We start from the raw sequence: 19,808 nt of genomic DNA on the forward strand, positions 1-19,808 counted from the left end.
TAAGCAGAAAATGAATTCACTTGAAAGATATTGCATGACCCACAGAATCAAAGAGATGGTAGAAGAATCAGGTTTGGTCATTAGAGAATATTTGTAGAATATTCATCAGATCATATTATTAGTAAACAGAATATATGAGGATTTCAAACAACTCAATAGCAAAGTGAACCAAATAATTCAATTAAACATTAGAAAAAAATTGGATATTTCTCAAAAGAAGGAATACAAATGGCAAACTGTTATATGAAAAAATACTCAACACCACTAATTATCAGAGAAATGCAAATCAAAATCACAATGAGATATCATTTTACCCCAGTTAGGATGGCTATTAGTAAAAGGATACACTATAACAAATGCTGTCAAGGATCCAGAAAAAGGGGAACCCTCATACTTTGTTGGTAGAAATGTAAATTAGTCACTGTGAAAAACAGTATGGAGGTTTCTCAAAAAATGGAACTACCATATAATCCAGCAACCCCACTGCTGGATATATATCCAAAAGAAAGGAAAACAGTGTATCGAAGTGATATATATGCTCTCTTGTTTATTGCAGCAATATTCATAATAGCCAAGATCCGGAATAAACCTGAGTGTCCATCAACAGATAATTGGAATCCAAGAAAACGTGTTATGCATACACAGTGGAATATTATTCAACCATAAAAAGAATGAAATTCTGTCATTTTCAGCAACATGGTTGGAACTAAAGAAATTATGTTAAGAGATATAAGCCAGTAACAGAAGGACAAATATTACATGTTTTCACTCATTTGTGATAGCTAAAGAAAATTGATCGCAAGGGGGTGGTGAGTAGAATGGTGGTTACCAGAGGCTGGGAAGGGTAGTGGAAAAGGTAGATGGAGAGGGGTTAATTGATAGGTACAAAAATATAGTTAGATACAAGGAATAGGATATAGTGTTCAACAGCACATCAGGGCAACTATGGTTAACAATAATTTATTGTACACTTCAACATAGATAGAAGATATTTATTTTTATTGTTATGTTTTATTTCAATAGTTTTGGGGGAACAGGTGGTTTTGGGTTACATGGATAAGTTCTTTAGTGGTGATTTCCAAGATCTTGGTGCACCCATCACCTGAGTAATGTAAACTGTACCCAATGTGTAGTCTTTTATTCCTCACCCACCTCCCACCCTTTCACCTGAGTCCCCAAGTCCAGTATATCATTCTTATGCCTTTGCTTCCCCTTACCTCAGCTCCTATGTATAAGTGAGGACATAAGATATTTGGTTTTCCATTCCTGTGTTACTTCACTTAAAATAATGGTCTCCAACTCCATCCAGGTTGCTGAAAATGCCATTATTTCATTCCTTTTTATAGCTGAGTAGTATTCCATGGTGTATATATGTCATATTTTGCTAGAAGAGATTTACAATGTTTCCAAAACAAAGAAATGATAAATGTTTGAAGTGATGGGTATTTCAGTTACCCAGATTTGATCATTATACATTGTATGCTTATATCAAAATATCACATGTACCTCATAAATATGTAAAACTATTATGTATTCATACACATTTTTTAAAACTGGCTATATTTATGCAATGGAATACACTTCAGCTGTAAAAAGAAGAAAATCCTGCCATTTATAACATGGATGAATCTGAAAAACATTATATTAAATGAAATAAACCAGGCATAGAAAGACAAACACTGCATGGAGTCACTCATGGAATTTATAAAAGTTAATCTCATGGAAGTAGAGAGTAGAAGGATGGCTATCTGAGACTGGGGTGGTTAGGGGGCAGGGGGCTGGACAGATACTGGTCAAAGAGTGGATATTTATAGTTAGGAGTAGTAAGTTTAAGAGATCCATTGTACAACATGATGACTGTAGTTAATGACTTTGTATTATTGAAAAATGCTAACAGAGTGGTTGTTGTTTTCACCATAAAAATGATAACTATATGAGGTAATGCCTATGTTAACTGCCTAGATTTAACCATTCCACAATGTATATATACAATCATTTGTTACATAACTACATTTCAGTCAATCTCAGACAGCATATACGACAGTGGGTCCCATAAGATTATAGGGATGAAGGATACAGAAAGGATCCTTCAACAGGGTTGAAGGATACAGAAAGAAGCCCTTCAAATTAAACAACTAATCACAACACTCCATGTTAGCCATTTGACCAAACAATGCCTTACCACTCTGTTATTTCAAATCAATCACTTTACTATAAGAAAGTCATTGCTTTGAGGAGTTAATTTCCAAAGTAAACATTAGACTACTAACATTTCTATACTCCACTTTTGCCAAACAGCAGATTTCACATCTTGGACAAATATGGCAAGTTTTTAAGATAGTTAATTAGAATTTTACATGCTAACCAAGTCCTAGGAAATGCAGTGTTTGAATAGATAAATGTCAAATAAAAAGTGTGATTTATAAAACTCTAAAGCCCATTTTTTTTTCTGAAATGGATAGATTTCAACATGTCAGAACAAGCCTAATATTGTTTCTACAAAGTCACATATTAATTTATCTTTCTCTTTCATCATTTTTATTCTTCTCTTAAATTTTATATGACTTAAGACACTATCAACATGGTGTGACTATTTGCAACTGTGCAGCTGCACTGTATTCCCACGAGGGAAGGGGGGCACCTTCTGACTGCTCCATTATTTCCTCATCCAGGTCATAAGAGATATTCTGCTCTCAATGCACCTCTTTCTTCCACTTTTCTGGGGAAAAAAATAAAGCCACCCTAGCTAATTCCTTAAGCCAGCACTAGATTAAGATGGGTGACTACACGGCATTCCAGGAAGCAGACTTTACCAATCCTTGTTTGAATTTTTCCCCTAAAAAATTGCTCGTGGAAGGTTGGTTCCTCAATGTGTAGAAACTTCTAGCACCTCAAAAAATCACTTCCAGAATGTTATTTAGGCACCGTATGTCACCTGGTGTTTATCTAAAGCCATTCCTTTCAGGAAAATCAAGTCATTAAGGTGAGGATGAGTGTAGGAAGAACATACAGAGAACCATATGTGGGATGTAGGTGTTTGGCATTCATTTTAAACCAGAAGGACCCAGGGGCTCTAGCAAGTCTTATTTGTTTTGATAATTCTGTCTCTAGGATGTTCATTCATTCTTTATTCACTTATTCATTCACTCACTCATGTATTGTGGTTGTTTGCCACGGCTTAGTCACTGTGCTAATTACTAGAGATACAAACAACAATAATAATCATCAGGCCATCAGATTTATATACTTTTCTGAAATTAGAAACAGCCATAGTGATAGGCAATAGTTTTCAAAGGTAGTTTTTAATTTTTACATGATAAAATAGAATAATCTTTTTTTACATTTTTAAATACTATTTGAACACCATCCAAGTTGACTAATAAGTAATATATCTAACAGTAAAATTTAAGGTGAGGAAAAAGAAATTAGAATTCATTTCTCTCATTTCTCCAAGACCTCTGCAACATCTTCCAATCTTTTTCGGCTCACAACAGTAAGAAGAGAAGCAAAGGTAGACAAGATGAAAGGAAAGGAGAAGGAGAAAGATCTTGGAAGAGGTATTTTACTTAATGAGGACAGGGTAAAATATATCTGTTCAATAAGATTAGCAACACCACTCTCATTTCTATATTGCCTCAAATAAAGGAAGGCATATATCAGGTCATACTTACATTACATAATTTTTGTAAATCTTTGTATTTGTCTGGCAGGATTCAGCCACTTATCAAAGCTGCTTAAATCCTTTTCCCACTGGCTTTCCTAAATGTCAAACCCATGACCAGTGCAAGTTAGTGAATGTTTACTGTTAGACATGAGACTGAAGGCACACATTCATGTCTGCTCTCATTGGTTGAAAGCAGTAGATGGCTTACACTTATGTGTTGTTAGGATGCTTGTACTTGCTTTGGTTGCTAATAATTCTCTTAATCTCCTTGTTTTTATTTATTATTTTGAAATAGTCAACCTCAGGTTGACAATGCAGAACTTAAAGAAAAGCAGACTGCATGTGATTACTTATCCTTGGGCCATGTGATGGGCTCATTATTGATAAGATTTTGGGCAGGTGGCTCCTACGTATGAAACATGTAAAAGAGTTAGGAGGCATGTGCAAGAACAGTGCCGTGGGGTCAGAATACATTTTTTCTTTCATATAAAATGTCTTTTTGAGCTCTCAGAAATGCAGAAAGCTCAGGATTTATGGATTTTTATTTCTGTGTGGGGCTTAACTCCTCCTTGGAGTTTGTAGAAAATATAAGAAAAACTTGCCTTTATGTAGAGAAAGCCATGTACAAAAAGAAAATCCATTTGTAAATGTGGTACTATATGGTTCCAAAACTTTTGACTCTGTGATACCCTATGGTTCGTTCTCCTGTTTGGCACATCTTTCTCCTATGATGTCTGGTTTCTTAGGTACATAATAACATAACATAAAAATGATCCCTCCCAATCAGACTTTAATGAAGAGAAAGGCACCTGCTTTGCATGTGTTGTGTGGTGGTAAGGGGTGGGTACAAATTCTCAACTATGACTGTGGTCTCCAGTTACATCACAGTTAATAAATACAAACAATCTGCTTGCTTTGTCCCTCATATTGGATGGCTGGGCAGATTCAGTGATGTTGCACAGTCATATTTTACTGGACAAACTAAGTTGTTCTAGGTTTTCAAATTGAGTTATGCGGAGAAATATTGGGAAAGAGTTTTGAACTTGGACAAACTAAAGCTTGATTTATTGTTTTGGGTTTTTACTTTTGACTCCAGACAACTGTATATATATATATATATATTTAATTATTATTATACTTTAGGTTTTATGGTACATGTGCGCAATGTGCAGGTTAGTTACATATGTATACATGTGCCATGCTGGTGCGCTGCACCCACTAACTCATCATCTAGCATTAGGTATATCTCCCAATGCTATCCCTCCCCCCTCCCCCCACCCCACAACAGTCCCCAAAGTGTGATGTTCCCCTTCCTGTGTCCATGTGTTCTCATTGTTCAATTCCCACCTATGAGTGAGAATATGCGGTGTTTGGTTTTTTGTTCTTGCAATAGTTTACTGAGAATGATGATTTCCAATTTCATCCATGTCCCTACAAAGGACATGAACTCATCATTTTTTACGGCTGCATAATATTCCATGGTGTATATGTGCCACATTTTCTTAATCCAGTCTATCATTGTTGGACATTTGGGTTGGTTCCAAGTCTTTGCTATTGTGAATAATGCCGCAATAAACATACGTGTGCATGTGTCTTTATAGAAGCACTATTTATAATCCTTTGGGTATATACCCAGTAATGGGATGGCTGGGTCGAAAGGAATTTCTAGTTCTAGATCCCTGAGGAATTGCCACACTGACTTCCACAATGGTTGAACGAGTTTACAGTCTCACCAACAGTGTAAAAGTGTTCCTATTTCTCCACATCCTCTCCAGCACCTGTTGTTTCCTGACTTTTTAATGATTGCCATTCTAACTGGTGTGAGATGGTATCTCATTGTGGTTTTGATTTGCATTTCTCTGATGGCCAGTGATGGTGAGCATTTTTTCATGTGTTTTTTGGCTGCACAAATGTCTTCTTTTGAGAAGTGTCTGTTCATGTCCTTTGCCCACTTTTTGATGGGGTTGTTTGTTTTTTTCTTGTAAATTTGTTGGAGTTCATTGTAGATTCTGGATATTAGCCCTTTGTCAGATGAGTAGGTTGCGAAAATTTTCTCCCATTTTGTAGGTTGCCTGTTCACTCTGATGGTAGTTTCTTTTGCTGTGCAGAAGCTCTTGAGTTTAATTAGATCCCATTTGTCAATTTTGGCTTTTGTTGCCATTGCTTTTGGTGTTTTAGACATGAAGTTCTTGCCCATGCCTATGTCCTGAATGGTAATGCCTAGGTTTTCTTCTAGAGTTTTTATGGTTTTAGGTTTAATGTTTAAGTCTTTAATCCATCTTGAATTGATTTTTGTATAAGGTGTAAGGAAGGGATCCAGTTTCAGCTTTCTCCATATGGCTAGCCAGTTTTCCCAGCACCATTTATTAAACAGGGAATCCTTTCCCCATTTCTTGTTTTTCTCAGATTTGTCAAAGATCAGATAGTTGTAGATAAGTGGAGTTATTTCTGACAGCTCTGTTCTGTTCCATTGATCTATATCTCTGTTTTGGTACCAGTACGATGCTGTTTTGGTTACTGTATCCTTGTAGTATAGTTTGAAGTCAGGTAGTGTGATTCCTCCAGCTTTGTTCTTTTGGCTTAGGATTGACTTGGCGATGTGGGCTCTTTTTTGGTTCCATATGAACTTTAAAGTAGTTTTTTTCCAATTCTGTGAAGAAAGTCATTGGTAGCTTGATGGGGATGGCATTGCATCTGTAAATTACCTTGGGCAGTATGGCCATTTTCACGATATTGATTCTTCCTACCCATGAGCATGGAATGTTCTTCCATTTGTTTGTATCCTCTTTTATTTCCTTGAGCAGTGGTTTGTAGTTCTCCTTGAAGAGGTCCTTCACATCTCTTGTCAGTTGGATTCCTAGGTATTTTATTCTCTTTGAAGCAATTGTGAATGGGAGTTCACTCATGATTTGGCTCTCTGTTTGTCTATTATTGGTGTATAAGAATGCTTGTGATTTTTGTACATTGATTTTGTATCCTGAGACTTTGCTGAAGTTGCTTATCAGCTTAAGGAGATTTTGGGCTGAGACAATGGGGTTTTCTAGATATACAATCATGTCATCTGCAAACAGGGAGAATTTGACTTCCTCTTTTCCTAATTGAATACCCTTGATTTCCTTCTCCTGACTAATTGCCCTGGCCAGAACTTCCAACACTATGTTGAATAGAAGTGGTGAGAGAGGGCATCCCTGTCTTGTGCCAGTTTTCAAAGGGAATGCTTCCAGTTTTTGCCCATTCAATATGATATTGGCTGTTGGTTTGTCATAGATAGCTCTTATTATTTTGAGATACGTCCCATCAATACCTAATTTATTGAGAGTTTTTAGCATGAAGCGTTGTTGAATTTTGTCAAAGGCCTTTTCTGCATCTATTGAGATAATCATGTGGTTTTTGTGTTTGGTTCTGTTTATATGCTGGATTACATTTATTGATTTGCGTATATTGAACCAGCCTTGCATCCCAGGGATGAAGCCCACTTGATCACGGTGGATAAGCTTTTTGATGTGCTGCTGGATTCTCTTTGCCAGTATTTTATTGAGGATTTTTGCATCGATGTTCATCAAGGATATTGGTCTAAAATTCTCTTTTTTTGTTGTGTGTCTGCCCGGCTTTGGTATCAGGATGATGCTGGCCTCATAAAATGAGTTAGGGAGGATTCCCTCTTTTTCTATTGATTGGAATAGTTTCAGAAGGAATGGTACCAGTTCCTCCTTGTACCTCTGGTAGAATTCGGCTGTGAACCCATCTGGTCCTGGACTTTTTTTGGTTGGTAAGCTATTGATTATTGGCACAATTTCAGCTCCTGTTATTGGTGTATTCAGAGATTCAACTTCTTCCTGGTTTAGTCTTGGGAGGGTGTATGTGTTGAGGAATTTATCCATTTCTTCTAGATTTTCTAGTTTATTTGCATAGAGGTGTTTGTAGTATTCTCTGATGGTAGTTTGTATTTCTGTGGGATCAGTGGTGATATCCCCTTTATCGTTTTTTATTGCATCTATTTGATTCTTCTCTCTTTTTTTCTTTATTAATCTTGCCAGCAGTCTATCAATTTTGTTGATCCTTTCAAAAAACCAGCTCCTGAATTCATTAATTTTTTGAAGGGCTTTTTGTGTCTCTATTTCCTTCAGTTCTGCTCTAATTTTAGTTATTTCTTGCCTTCTGCTAGCTTTTGGATGTGTTTGCTCTTGCTTTTCTAGTTCTTTTAATTGTGATGTTAGGGTGTCAATTTTGGATCTTTCCTGCTTTCTCTTGTGGGCATTTAGTGCTATAAATTTCCCTCTACACACTGCTTTGAATGCATCCCAGAGATTCTGGCATGTTGTGTCTTTGTTCTCATTGGTTTCAAAGAACATCTTTATTTCTGCCTTCATTTCGTTATGTACCCAGTAGTCATTCAGGAGCAGGTTGTTCCGTTTCCATGTAGTTGAGCAGTTTTGAGTGAGATTCTTAATCCTGAGTTCTAGCTTGATTGCCCCAGGCCTGCCCTAAAAGCGCTCCTGAAGGAAGCGCTAAACATGGAAAGGCAGAACCAGTACCAGCCGCTGCAAAATCATGCCAAAATATAAAGACCATCGAGACTAGGAAGAGACTGCATCAACTAACGAGCAAAATAACCAGCTAACATCATAATGACAGGATCACATTCACACATAACAATATTAACTTTAAATATAAATGGACTAAATGCTCCAATTAAAAGACACAGACTGACAAATTGGATAAAGACTCAAGACCCATTAGTGTGCTGTATTCAGGAAACCCATCTCACATGCAGAGACACACATAGGCTCAAAATAAAGGGATGGAGGAAGATCTACCAAGCAAATGGAAAACAAAAAAAGGCAGGGGTTGCAATCCTAGTCTCTGATAAAACAGACTTTAAACCAACAAAGATCAGAAGAGACAAAGAAGGCCATTACATAATGGTAAAGGGATTAATTCAATAAGAAGAGCTAACTATCCTAAATATATATGCACCCAATACAGGAGCACCCAGATTCATAAAGCAAGTCCTGAGTGACCTACAAAGAGACTTAGACTCCCACACATTAATAATGGGAGACTTTAACACCCCACTGTCAACATTAGACAGATCAATGAGACAGAAAGTCAACAAGGATACCCAGGAATTGAACTCAGCTCTGCACCAAGTAGACCTAATAGACATCTACAGAACTCTCCACCCCAAATCAACAGAATATACATTTTTTTCAGCACCACACCACACCTATTCCAAAATTGACCACATACTTGGAAGTAAAGCTCTCCTCAGTAAATGTAAAAGAACAGAAATTATAACAGACAACTGTATATTTTGACAAGTTTTTGAATGTGCCTTTGATTTCTTTTGATGAGGTATAATTTTCCCAAATATAATTTTATGATCATTATTTTATATTTTGCAATTGCTTTGTTCCTTTCCTTTTGTGAATTCTGTTGCCTTTTTTAAACTTGAAAAAAAATTGAATATAAAGAATAAATTTCTGGTTGAAGAATATGTGATTAATAGTAATTCAAATGTTCTAAGAAAAACAAATCTTGATTATTTACCCCACAGATTCCCTTGAATCACTCACATTGAGACTGATGTTATGTATTTTATGTTATTTTTTAAAGAAGAGATTGAGAATGATCTTTTTGTAAAAATGTCAGCAAATATACCAAGTTGGGTAAATACACTTTTTAAATCTTGGACATATCTGTCTGACCTAAATTCAAGTAATTGCTATTACTTCTTGAATGTTATATTTAGCATTATTTATGTCGTTTGTTTGGATTTATAGTCTCATAAAGGATCAAGCCTTCCCTTCCCTAAGGAATTCAACTCACCTCTCCTGGTAGGCATTCCATATCATCAGCGGTTGAGTTTCAATAAATATGGATAGACAATTTAGAGGAAAATGAAAAATATTTCCTCAAGTCCTGTAAAATTCACAGATTCAAATCTAAATGAGAAAAAAATTGATCATTTATATATTATCCTGACTCCCAATCTCATTTGTCTTTATAATAAAAAATATTTGATAGAAATTCATGCAGGGCTAAGCTTTGTTATTTATACAAGCGTAAGTTTATATTTAAGAGGCCAGGCAGGAATATAATGAGAATAAAGTGTTTAATATGATTGTAAATTCTTCTCTTTTTGCTAGATTTCTAGTCAAACTTCTTTTTATTATACTTTAAGTTCGAGGGTACATGTGCACAACATGCAGGTTTGTTACATATGTATACATGTGCCATGTTGGTGGGCTGCACCCATTAACTCATCATTTACATTAGGTATATCTCCCAATGCTATCCCTCCCCCCTCCCCCCACCCCATGACAGGCCCCAGTGTGTGATGTTCCCCTTCCTGTGTCCAAGTGTTCACATTGTTCAATTCCCACCTATGAGTGAGAACATGCGGTGTTTGGTTTTTTGTCCTTGCGATGGTTTGCTGAGAATGATGGTTTCCAGCTTCATCCGTGTCCCTACAAAGGACATGAACTCATCCTTTTTTATGGCTGCATAGTATTCCATGGTGTATATGTGCCACATTTTCTTAATCCAGTCTATCATTGTTGGACATTTGGGTTGGTTCCAAGTCTTTGCTATTGTGAATAGTGCCACAATAAACATATGTGTGCATGTGTCTTTATAGCAACATGATTTATAATCCTTTGGGTATATACCCAGTAATGGGATGGCTGGGTCAAATGGAATTTCTAGTTCTAGGTCCTTGAGGAATCGCCACACTGTCTTCTACAATGGTTGAACTAGTTTACAGTCCCACCAACAGTGTAAAAGTGTTCCTATTTCTCCACATCCTCTCCAGCACCTGTTGTTTCCTGACATTTTACTGATCGCCATTCTAACTGGTGTGAGATGGTATCTCATTGTGGTTTTGATTTGCATTTCTCTGATGGCCAGTGATGATGAGCATTTTTTCATGTGTCTGTTGGCTGCATAAATGTCTTCTTTCAAGAAGTGTCTGTTCGTATCCTTCACCCACTTTTTGATGGGGTCGTTTGTTTTTTCTTGTAAATTTGTTTGTGTTATTTATAGATTCTGGATATTAGCCCTTTGTCAGATGTGGAGATTGCAAAAATTTTGTCCCATTCTGTAGGTTGCCTGTTCACTCTGATGGTAGTTTCTTTTGCTGTGCAGAAGCTCTTGAGTTTAATTAGATCCCATTTGTCAATTTTGGCTTTTGTTGCCATTGCTTTTGGTGTTTTCGACATGAAGTCCTTGCCCATGCCTATGTCCTGAATGGTAATGCCTAGGTTTTCTTCTAGGGTTTTTATGGTTTTAGGTCTAACATGTAAGTATTTCATCCATTTTGAATTAATTTTTGTATAAGGTGTAAGGAAGGGATCCAGTTTCAGCTTTCTCCATATGGCTAGCCAGTTTTCCTAGCACCATTTATTAAATAGGGAATCCTTTCCCCATTTCTTGTTTTTCTCAGGTTTGTCAAAGACCAGATAGTTGTAGATATGTGGCATTATTTCTCAGGGCTCTGTTATGTTCCATTGGTGTATATATCTGTTTTGGTACCAGTACCATGCTGTTTTGGTTACTGTATCCTTGTAGTATAGTTTGAAGTCAGGTAGTGTGATGCCTCCAGCTTTGTTCTTTTGGCTTAGGATTGACTTGTCAATGCGGGCTCTTTTTTGGTTCCATATGAACTTTAAAGTAGTTTTTTCCAATTCTGTGAAGAAAGTCATTGGTAGCTTGATGGGGATGGCATTGCATGTATAAATTACCTTGGGCAGTATGACCATTTTCACGATATTGATTCTTCCTACCCATGAGCATGGAATGTTCTTCCATTTGTTTGTGTCCTCTTTTATTTCGTTGAGCAGTGGTTTGTAGTTCTCCTTGAAGAGGTCCTTCACATCCCTTGTCAGTTGGATTCCTAGGTATTTTATTCTCTTTGAAGCAATTGTGAATGGGAGTTCACTCATGATTTGGCTCTCTGTTTGTCTGTTATTGATGTATAAGAATGCTTGTGATTTTTGCACATTGATTTTGTATGCTGAGACTTTGCTGAAGTTGCTTATCAGCTTAAGGTGATTTTGGGCTGAGATGATGGGGTTTCTAAATATACAATCATGTCCTCTGCAAACAGGGACCATTTGACTTCCTCTTTTACTAATTGAATGCCTTTTATTTCTTTCTCCTGCCTAATTGCCCTGGCCAGAAATTCCAACAGTATGTTGAATAGGAGTGGTGAGAGAGGGCATCCCTGTCTTGTGCCAGTTTTCAAAGGGAATGCTTCCAGTTTTTGCCTATTCAGTATGATATTGGCTGTGGGTTTGTCATAAATAGCTCTTATTATTTTGAGATACGTCCCATCAATACCTAATTTATTGAGAGTTTTTAGCATGAAGCGTTGTTGAATTTTGTCAAAGGCCTTTTCTGCATCTATTGAGATAATCATGTGGTTTTTGTGTTTGGTTCTGTTTATATGCTGGATTACATTTATTGTTTTGTGTATATTGAACCAGCCTTGCATCCCAGGAATGAAGCCCACTTGATCACGGTGGATAAGCTTTTTGATGTGCTGCTGGATTCTCTTTGCCAGTATTTTATTGAGGATTTTTGCATCGATGTTCATCAAGGATATTGGTCTAAAATTCTCTTTTTTTGTTGTGTGTCTGCCCGGCTTTGGTATCAGGATGATGCTGGCCTCATAAAATGAGTTAGGGAGGATTCCCTCTTTTTCTATTGATTGGAATAGTTTCAGAAGGAATGGTACCAGTTCCTCCTTGTACCTCTGGTAGAATTCAGCTGTGAACCCATCTGGTCCAGGACTTTTTTTGGTTGGTAAGCTATTGATTATTGGCACAATTTCAGCTCCTGTTATTGGTGTATTCAGAGATTCAACTTCTTCCTGGTTTAGTCTTGGGAGGGTGTATGTGTCAAGGAATTTATTCATTTCTTCTAGATTTTCAAGTTTATTTGCATAGAGTTGTTTGTAGTATTCTCTGATGGTAGTTTGTATTTCTGTGGGATCAATGGTGATATCCCCTTTATCGTTTTTCATGGCGTCTATTTGACTATTCTCTCTTTTCTTCTTTATTAATCTTGCCAGCAGTCTATCAATTTTGTTGATCCTTTCAAAAAACCAGCTGCTGGATTCCTTAATTTTTTGAAGGGTTTTTTTGTGTCTCTATTTCCTTCAGTTCTGCCCTGATCTTAGTCATTTCTTGCCTTCTGCTAGCTTTTGAATGTGTTTGCTCTTGCTTTTCTAGTTCTTTTAATTGTGATGTTAGGGTGTCAATTTTAGATCTTTCCTGCTTTCTCTTGTGGGCATGTAGTGCTATAAATTTCCCTCTACACACTGCTTTGAATGCGTCCCAGAGATTCTGGTATGTTGCATCTTTGTTCTCATTGGTTTCAAAGAACATTTTTATTTCTGCCTTCATTTCATTATGTACCCAGTAGTCATTCAGGAGCAGGTTGTTCAGTTTCCATGTAGTTGAGTGGTTTTGAGTGAATTTCTTAATCCTGAGTTCTAGTTTGATTGCACTGTGGTCTGAGAGACAGTTTGTTATAATTTCTGTTCTTTTACATTTGCTGAGGAGTGTTTTACTTCCAACTATGTGGTCAATTTTGGAATAGGTGTGTTGTGGTGCTGAAAGAATATATATTTTGTTGATTTAGGATGGAGAGTTCTGTAGATGTCTATTAGGTCTGCTTGGTGCAGAGCTGAGTTCAATTCCTGGCTATCCTTGTTAACTTTCTGTCTCATTGATCTGTCTAATGTTGACGGTGGGGTGTTAAAGTCTCCCATTATTATTTTGTGGGAGTCTAAGTCTCTTTATAGGTCACTCAGGACTTGCTTTATGAATCTGGGTGCTCCTGTATTGGGTGCATATATGTTTAGGACAGTTAGCTCTTCTTGTTGAATTGATCCCTTTACCATTATGTAATGGCCTTCTTCTCCCTAACACTTTCAGGTACACCAATCAGACGTAGATTTGGTCTTTTCATGTACTCCCATATTTCTTGGTGGCTTTGTTCGTTTGTTTTTACTCTTTTTTTCTCTATACTTCTCTTCTTGCTTCATTTCATTATTTGATCTTCAATCACTGATATCCTTTCTTCCAGTTGATGGAATCAGCTACTGAAGCTTGTGCATGTGTCACATAGTTCTCGTGCCATGTTTTTCAGCTTCATCAGGTTATTTAAGGACTTCTTTACACTGGTTATTCTAGTTAGCCTTTCATCTAACCTTTTGTCAAGGTTTTTAGCTTCTTTGCCATGGGTTCGAACTTCCTTCTTTTGCTCAGAGAAGTTGGATCATCTGAAGCCTTCTTCTCTCAACTTTTCAAAGTCATTCTATGTCCAGCTTTGTTCCGTTGCTGGTAAGGAGCTGCATTCCTTTGGAGGGAGAGAGGTGCTCTGGTTTTTAGAATTTTCAGCTTTTCTGCTGTGTTTTTTCCTGATCTTTGTGGTTTTATCTACTTTTGGTCTTTGATGATGGTGATGTACAGATGGGGTTTTGGTGTGGATGCCCTTTCTGTTTGTTAGTTTTACTTCTAACAGTCAGGACCCTGAGCTGCAGGTCTATTGGAGTTTGCTAGAGGCCCACTCCAGACCCTGTTTGCCTGGGTATCAGCAGCAGAGGCTGCAGAGCTGCGAATATTGGTGAACAGCAAATGTTGCTGCCTGATCGTTCCTCTGGAAGCTTCGTCTCAGAGGAGTATCTGACTGTGTGAGCTGCCAGTCTGCCCCTACTGGGTGGTGCCTCCCAGTTGTGCTACTCAGGGGTCAGGGACCCACTTGAGGAGGCAGTCTAGTCAGACTTTCATAGTTTAAAGGAAATCATATAGTCAGAGAAAGAGATAGAAATGACCATGGGTTCTGCTAAATGTTTTGGGTGTTGGCTATGTGCTAGGAACTGGGCAATTTGCTTTCCATATAATTTATCTTATTGCTCCAATATCCCAGTGAAGATGAGTGCCCCATTCTACATATGATAAAACCAAAGCATGGTAAGGTCAGGTTTCTCACAGGATTCTTTTTCACTTATCTCTAGAAGCAAGTGGTATGATTGAAGGTAGGGAAGTCCAGACAGTTAGAAAAGGACCACTAGTTGATCAAAGTGACAAATGCAAGAGATGATAAAAAACTAGTAAATCCTACATTAGGATTTCAATTAGAGTCCCAGTAAGAACTACTCACTGTCCCTTCTGCTTGACTTTGAGGCTCTTTGAAGGACCAGTAAGTGTTTTGATTCTCTTGATCCAGTGAAGCCTTCCAGAGTTCCTGGCCATAATCCCTAGAGCCCTTTTCTTGTACTGGCTGAAAACATTGAGCTATGGATTTTTATTCCAGAATAGGGAGCTCAAAGTCATATTTCAAGTTGCATGTGTGGATATGTGTCTTGTTTGTGGGGGAAATGTGAACTCAGATACCCAGGGCAGGTATCATAGTGGCTTGGAACATTTTTGTCCTACTTTGTCAGCATAGCTTCTCCTTCCCAAGTATTTGTGTACAGCATCTGGCCCTTGTTTTCCTAACTATCCTTCCAACCTCGTGTTTGTTGGCTTCTCCTTGGGAAGTACAATTTATTTGAATTCTGAAGAAAATCAAGAATAATTTCCTGGCTCTTGTGGGCTGCCAAATGATGTAGTTTTTGAGCATCTACTTCACGGCATATTTCTGGGACAGTCTGCAGAGAAAGGTCCCTTCTGTATTGCCACATGAGGATAACTACCTACATTCTTTTTCCTCAACAAAAGAAGCTTCATGATGGCTGGGTAAAATCTCCTTCCAAATAACATACAGGAAATTTTGATACTGTAAAATATCTGAATAAATATTCAATATTATACATAGCTTCACTAAATTGTATACAAGGCAATGATTCTGACTTTTATCATTGGTTCCTCTTTGTTTATGGCATCACTACACCTGACCAAAGAAGATGTGAACTCATTCACACAAAACTCAGTCAATGGTGCAATGTATATATTTTTTCAAGATAACATAAATCTTTTATTGTAAGTCCATTTATTTATGTTACAATAAGAGTATCATAAAAAACAAAAGTATCTTATTAATTTAAAAACATAGGGGTTGCTTCTTGAATGTGTGTGTAATTCTTGTGCAAAGGCCATGCAACTCTTTTTCTGTATCATTCCAATTTCAGTATATGTGCTGCTGAAGCAAGCACAACATGTGTATTCTTGTTTATGACATATATGGATTTTCTGTATAATCAGTTTTATGTCATCACTGAGGAGGAAAGCCCTATGTATTTAAAAAGGGAGTACCATGTTTATACTATGAAAGAGAAGAAAAGACACTGTAATTCATGGAATACTTAATGATGTAAGTGCCATGTGAAGTGTTTTATACAGATTTTCTCTTTTAGCCTTTATTTAAAGACTATGAGCACATTTTAGTCTTCCCATTTTATAGATTAAAACTTAACCTAGAGAGGTTACATATTTTCTCAAATCCAAGTTGAGAGAATGAATGAATGAACTAGAAAATAAACCTAGCTCTATTTGTGGAAAAATTTTATGATTTTCATACTAAACCATACTAGTGCTCCCCTATATAATTTATTTATTCATTTACTCACAAATATTTATTTACTACCTACTTTATGGCAGACACTATGCTAAATTATAAGGATAGAGAAATAATCAGTATATGTTTTTGAATGGTAGAAAAATGACAATTAAAATTAATTTTAAAATACTGTGACTATTCTTTGAAGGGAGGAAAGATCTCTTCTTATATATTAATATCCTAGATAAATGCAAGAAAATTTTGTTGTGTAAAACTTTATTCAAGTCTTTGCTGTTGTGAATAATGCCGCAATAAAACCTAAAGTATAATAATAAATAAATAAATAAATAAAAAACAAAAAAAAACTTTATTCATGGTAGTGATTTGTGATGTATCACAAACGCTTCTTGCTACACTATTGTATGATTTAAGAGTATTTGGTATGAATTGCTAGACAGCAAGATCTAGTTTATGTTTAGATACATTGATTTTTCCAGACTAGATATCGTTTTTTAAAAATGGAACTTTTAGGAGAGCTGTATTTGAACTTGCTACACATGAGTCTGAATTCTGGTTAAGCAGAGAAATCCATCTTAATGGAGGTAGGGTGGAGAATTGGAACTCTAGGTAGTGGCTCTCCACACCAGTGGTTCTCAAACTGAAACATGCATCAGAATCTTATATAAGAGTTGTTGAAACACAGATTTCTGGCCTCTGGCCCTACTCCTGAAATTTCTGGTTCAGTAAGTCTGAGATGGGGCAAAAAATTTATATTTCTAATAAGTTATATTATATTTATATTTCTAATAAGTTCCTAGGTGATATTGATGCCATTAACCAGAAAAAATTTATATTTCTAATAAGTTCCTAGGTGATATTGATACCATTAACCTGAGGACCACACTTGGAGAATCATTGCTCTATAGGAAATATTTTCATATCTTCTTATACAGAACAGGCAAAAATGGGAATAGCTGATATATTCCCTGGGCCAATTTGTTCTAACCACTTCCAACTTCTGTCTTGGCCTCACTCATGAGATCTGGTGACCTTTCAGTGTATGCATGAGGAGCCAAAGAACTCACAAGATGAACATCAGTAATCTCCCTCTTTATAAAATAGTTTAATTTTATTTTTAAGTTTTTTGCAGATATGATTTAGTTTGTTCATGTATGCATTCATTAAAATTAAGGTAAACTTCAGAGGACTTTGTTAAATGAGAAAATGTAGAAAGTTATATAACATAATTTTCCCTGTTTTCTCAGGGAAGTAAAAGCCAGTTGCACTAAAAACATTTTGAGGAAATAGATATGTATGGGGTGATTTGTTGCACATCTGTGGTACAAAGGAAATTTTATTAACTTCAAACAGAATAAGTGAACTCCAAAAGGAGTGACACCTCTCCACATTGCAGAGGAGCAAACTGTGTTTTCTTGTACCTGGCACTTAATCCAACCATCAAACCCAATGGGCATGAGTTTTGCTAACTTGAGTGAAGTGATAACTAAACATTTCAAACTCAGACTTGAATGTTTTGGTATAAAACATAAAGTGCATTCAGCTGAAACCCTAATCTACAGCATTTTGATTTTTCCCCCTTGATTTATGTTTAGTACTTTGTTAGAAGGTTCGCTTTTCATTTGATTCCACATGGATGCAATGTTTCCTGTCTCATAGCCAAAGTCAACCTTTTAAGGTCTATAGGAGTGTTGTAGGCATATAAATTTTAAAAAGTAGAGGGAACACTAAAATTCAGGACCACCTAAATTGCCAGCAGCAGCTTTAGAACCACACAGGTCATTCAGTGTCCAAGTGGTCAAAATAAAGACTACTCAGGGCAGAGCCTAGGAAACCTGACAGTCGCAAAGCTTGTGGAGTAGCTTTCCTCATAATGGAAGGCAAAATGAGACATCAGTGTAATCAGTGAAGGTTAAACAGACCTGGGATATATTAGTCATGGATCTTAAAACGAAAAAAAAGGGGGAGGGGTGCTTTACACTACTTAAAGAGATTTCTGCAACTTTATTTCTAAAGCTTGGCAGCCTTAGGAGGTAAAGAGCCTGGTTCATAAGGCCAGAAATTTTATGCAAACTTTTAAAAAAGTTCTTACCTTGGCTAATTGAGATTGGAATGCTGAAACAGTGCTATGGAACAGAGCCATGTATGAATAAGATGGAATCAAGTGGCTCTTCTGGGTTCATGTAATTATTTTCTTCTTGTGGTTATGAAGATGATTGATGATTGATAATGAAGTTAAATTATAAAAACCCACCTTGCCTTTTGATTATATTCTTTTTCAGATGGAGTCTCACTCTGTCACCCAGGCTGGAGTGCAGTGGCACAATCTCAGCTCACTGCAGCCTCTGCCTTCTGGATTCAAATGATTCTCCTGCCTCAGCCTCCCGAGTAGCTGGGAATACAGGTGCGTGCCACCACACCCAGCTATTTTTTTTTTTAATTTATTTTTTTTTGGTAGAGACAGGGTTTCATCATGTTTGCCAGGCTAGTCTCGAACTCCTGACCTCAGGTGATTCACCTGACTTGGCCTCCCAAAGTGCTGGGATTAAAGGCGTGAGTTACCACACACAGCCATTTTTTGATTATATTCGTATTAGATCTTGCCAACATTTCCAAAATTTCCAATGTGTACTATGTGTAATGGTTTATAAACAAAGTCTGTTATTGTTGATATAGAATTGGAGGCAGCAGATGCATTTGATAAACAATTTTAACACTTTTGAGAAAAGAATTTTGCAACATAATAAAAATTACAGCACCCAAAGAAGAAAATTTGTGGATCCCATTAAAGCTATGTATAATCCACAAATAATTCTTTTGAATTATCTCCCCAAAGTGTCATTTAATTTAAAAGGAGAGAAAAATGCTTTTTATTACTTTTCATCACCACACCTTCCCTGGCCCCTTCAAGAATGTTGGAATCAAAATGGGAAAAAAACCTGGAATATTTACTACAATATGTCCAAGTATTTGAAGGGTCTTACCAAAAGTAATGAAACTGTCAACATGGTTTCTTGTAAGTTTATTATGCATCTATGAACTGGCAAATGTTGCACATTTGTTAGAAGTTTTCTAATATTCACCTTCAGAGTTCCTTTGCCGAAAATAATTCAGAAAGTCAGAGCTCCAGTGGCTAAACTGGAGTTTTTATTGATCATCAGGTGTCAAGTACTTAAAACTGACTTTGCTCCTTCAACTAGTCACATCCTTCAACTAGTCACACAGAATTAGGTTTAAACAATTTCCAGATCATTTGCCTTTATATTTTTCAGTTTCCTTGGAATTATCAGCAATTTCTTGTAAGATTTCAAAACTTATGCTTAAGAATAAAAAACGTAACAGAATACAGGAAATTTTATTTTTTGAGCACTGACACTTTCGTTTTATAGCAGTTACTGGGGGTGTTGACCTCTTCCCCAGAAATAGCAGTAGTGATTTAATGAAGATTGTGAATGTTTCTTAGTTTATGTCTCACCCTAGACAAAATTAGAAAGTAAGTTATTGTTCTTCTATCCAGTCTTCGTTTTATCCCCTCAGAAATATTGATACTATTTTATCACTAAGTATTTCTTTTTGTTTTCTAGGCTTATTACATAGGCTTGATCTCCCTGACCTAATA

The 19,808-nt window shown here is 36.6% G+C and overlaps 1 long non-coding RNA gene and 1 other non-coding gene across 2 annotated transcripts in view; one reads left to right on the forward strand and one right to left on the reverse strand.

Moving 5' to 3' along the window:
- Window positions 1–19,808, forward strand: part of LOC134761392 (uncharacterized) — a 135,557-nt gene that overhangs the window by 11,969 nt on the left and 103,780 nt on the right. The gene's annotated exons all lie outside the window — the stretch shown is intronic.
- On the reverse strand, window positions 15,720–15,827 carry LOC112133573 (U6 spliceosomal RNA). Its single transcript, XR_002915213.1, has one exon. It is a non-coding gene; the product is annotated as a U6 spliceosomal RNA (small nuclear RNA).

This window comes from Pongo abelii, chromosome 4 (assembly GCF_028885655.2).
Source record: "Pongo abelii isolate AG06213 chromosome 4, NHGRI_mPonAbe1-v2.0_pri, whole genome shotgun sequence".
Taxonomy (NCBI): Eukaryota; Metazoa; Chordata; class Mammalia; order Primates; family Hominidae; genus Pongo; species Pongo abelii.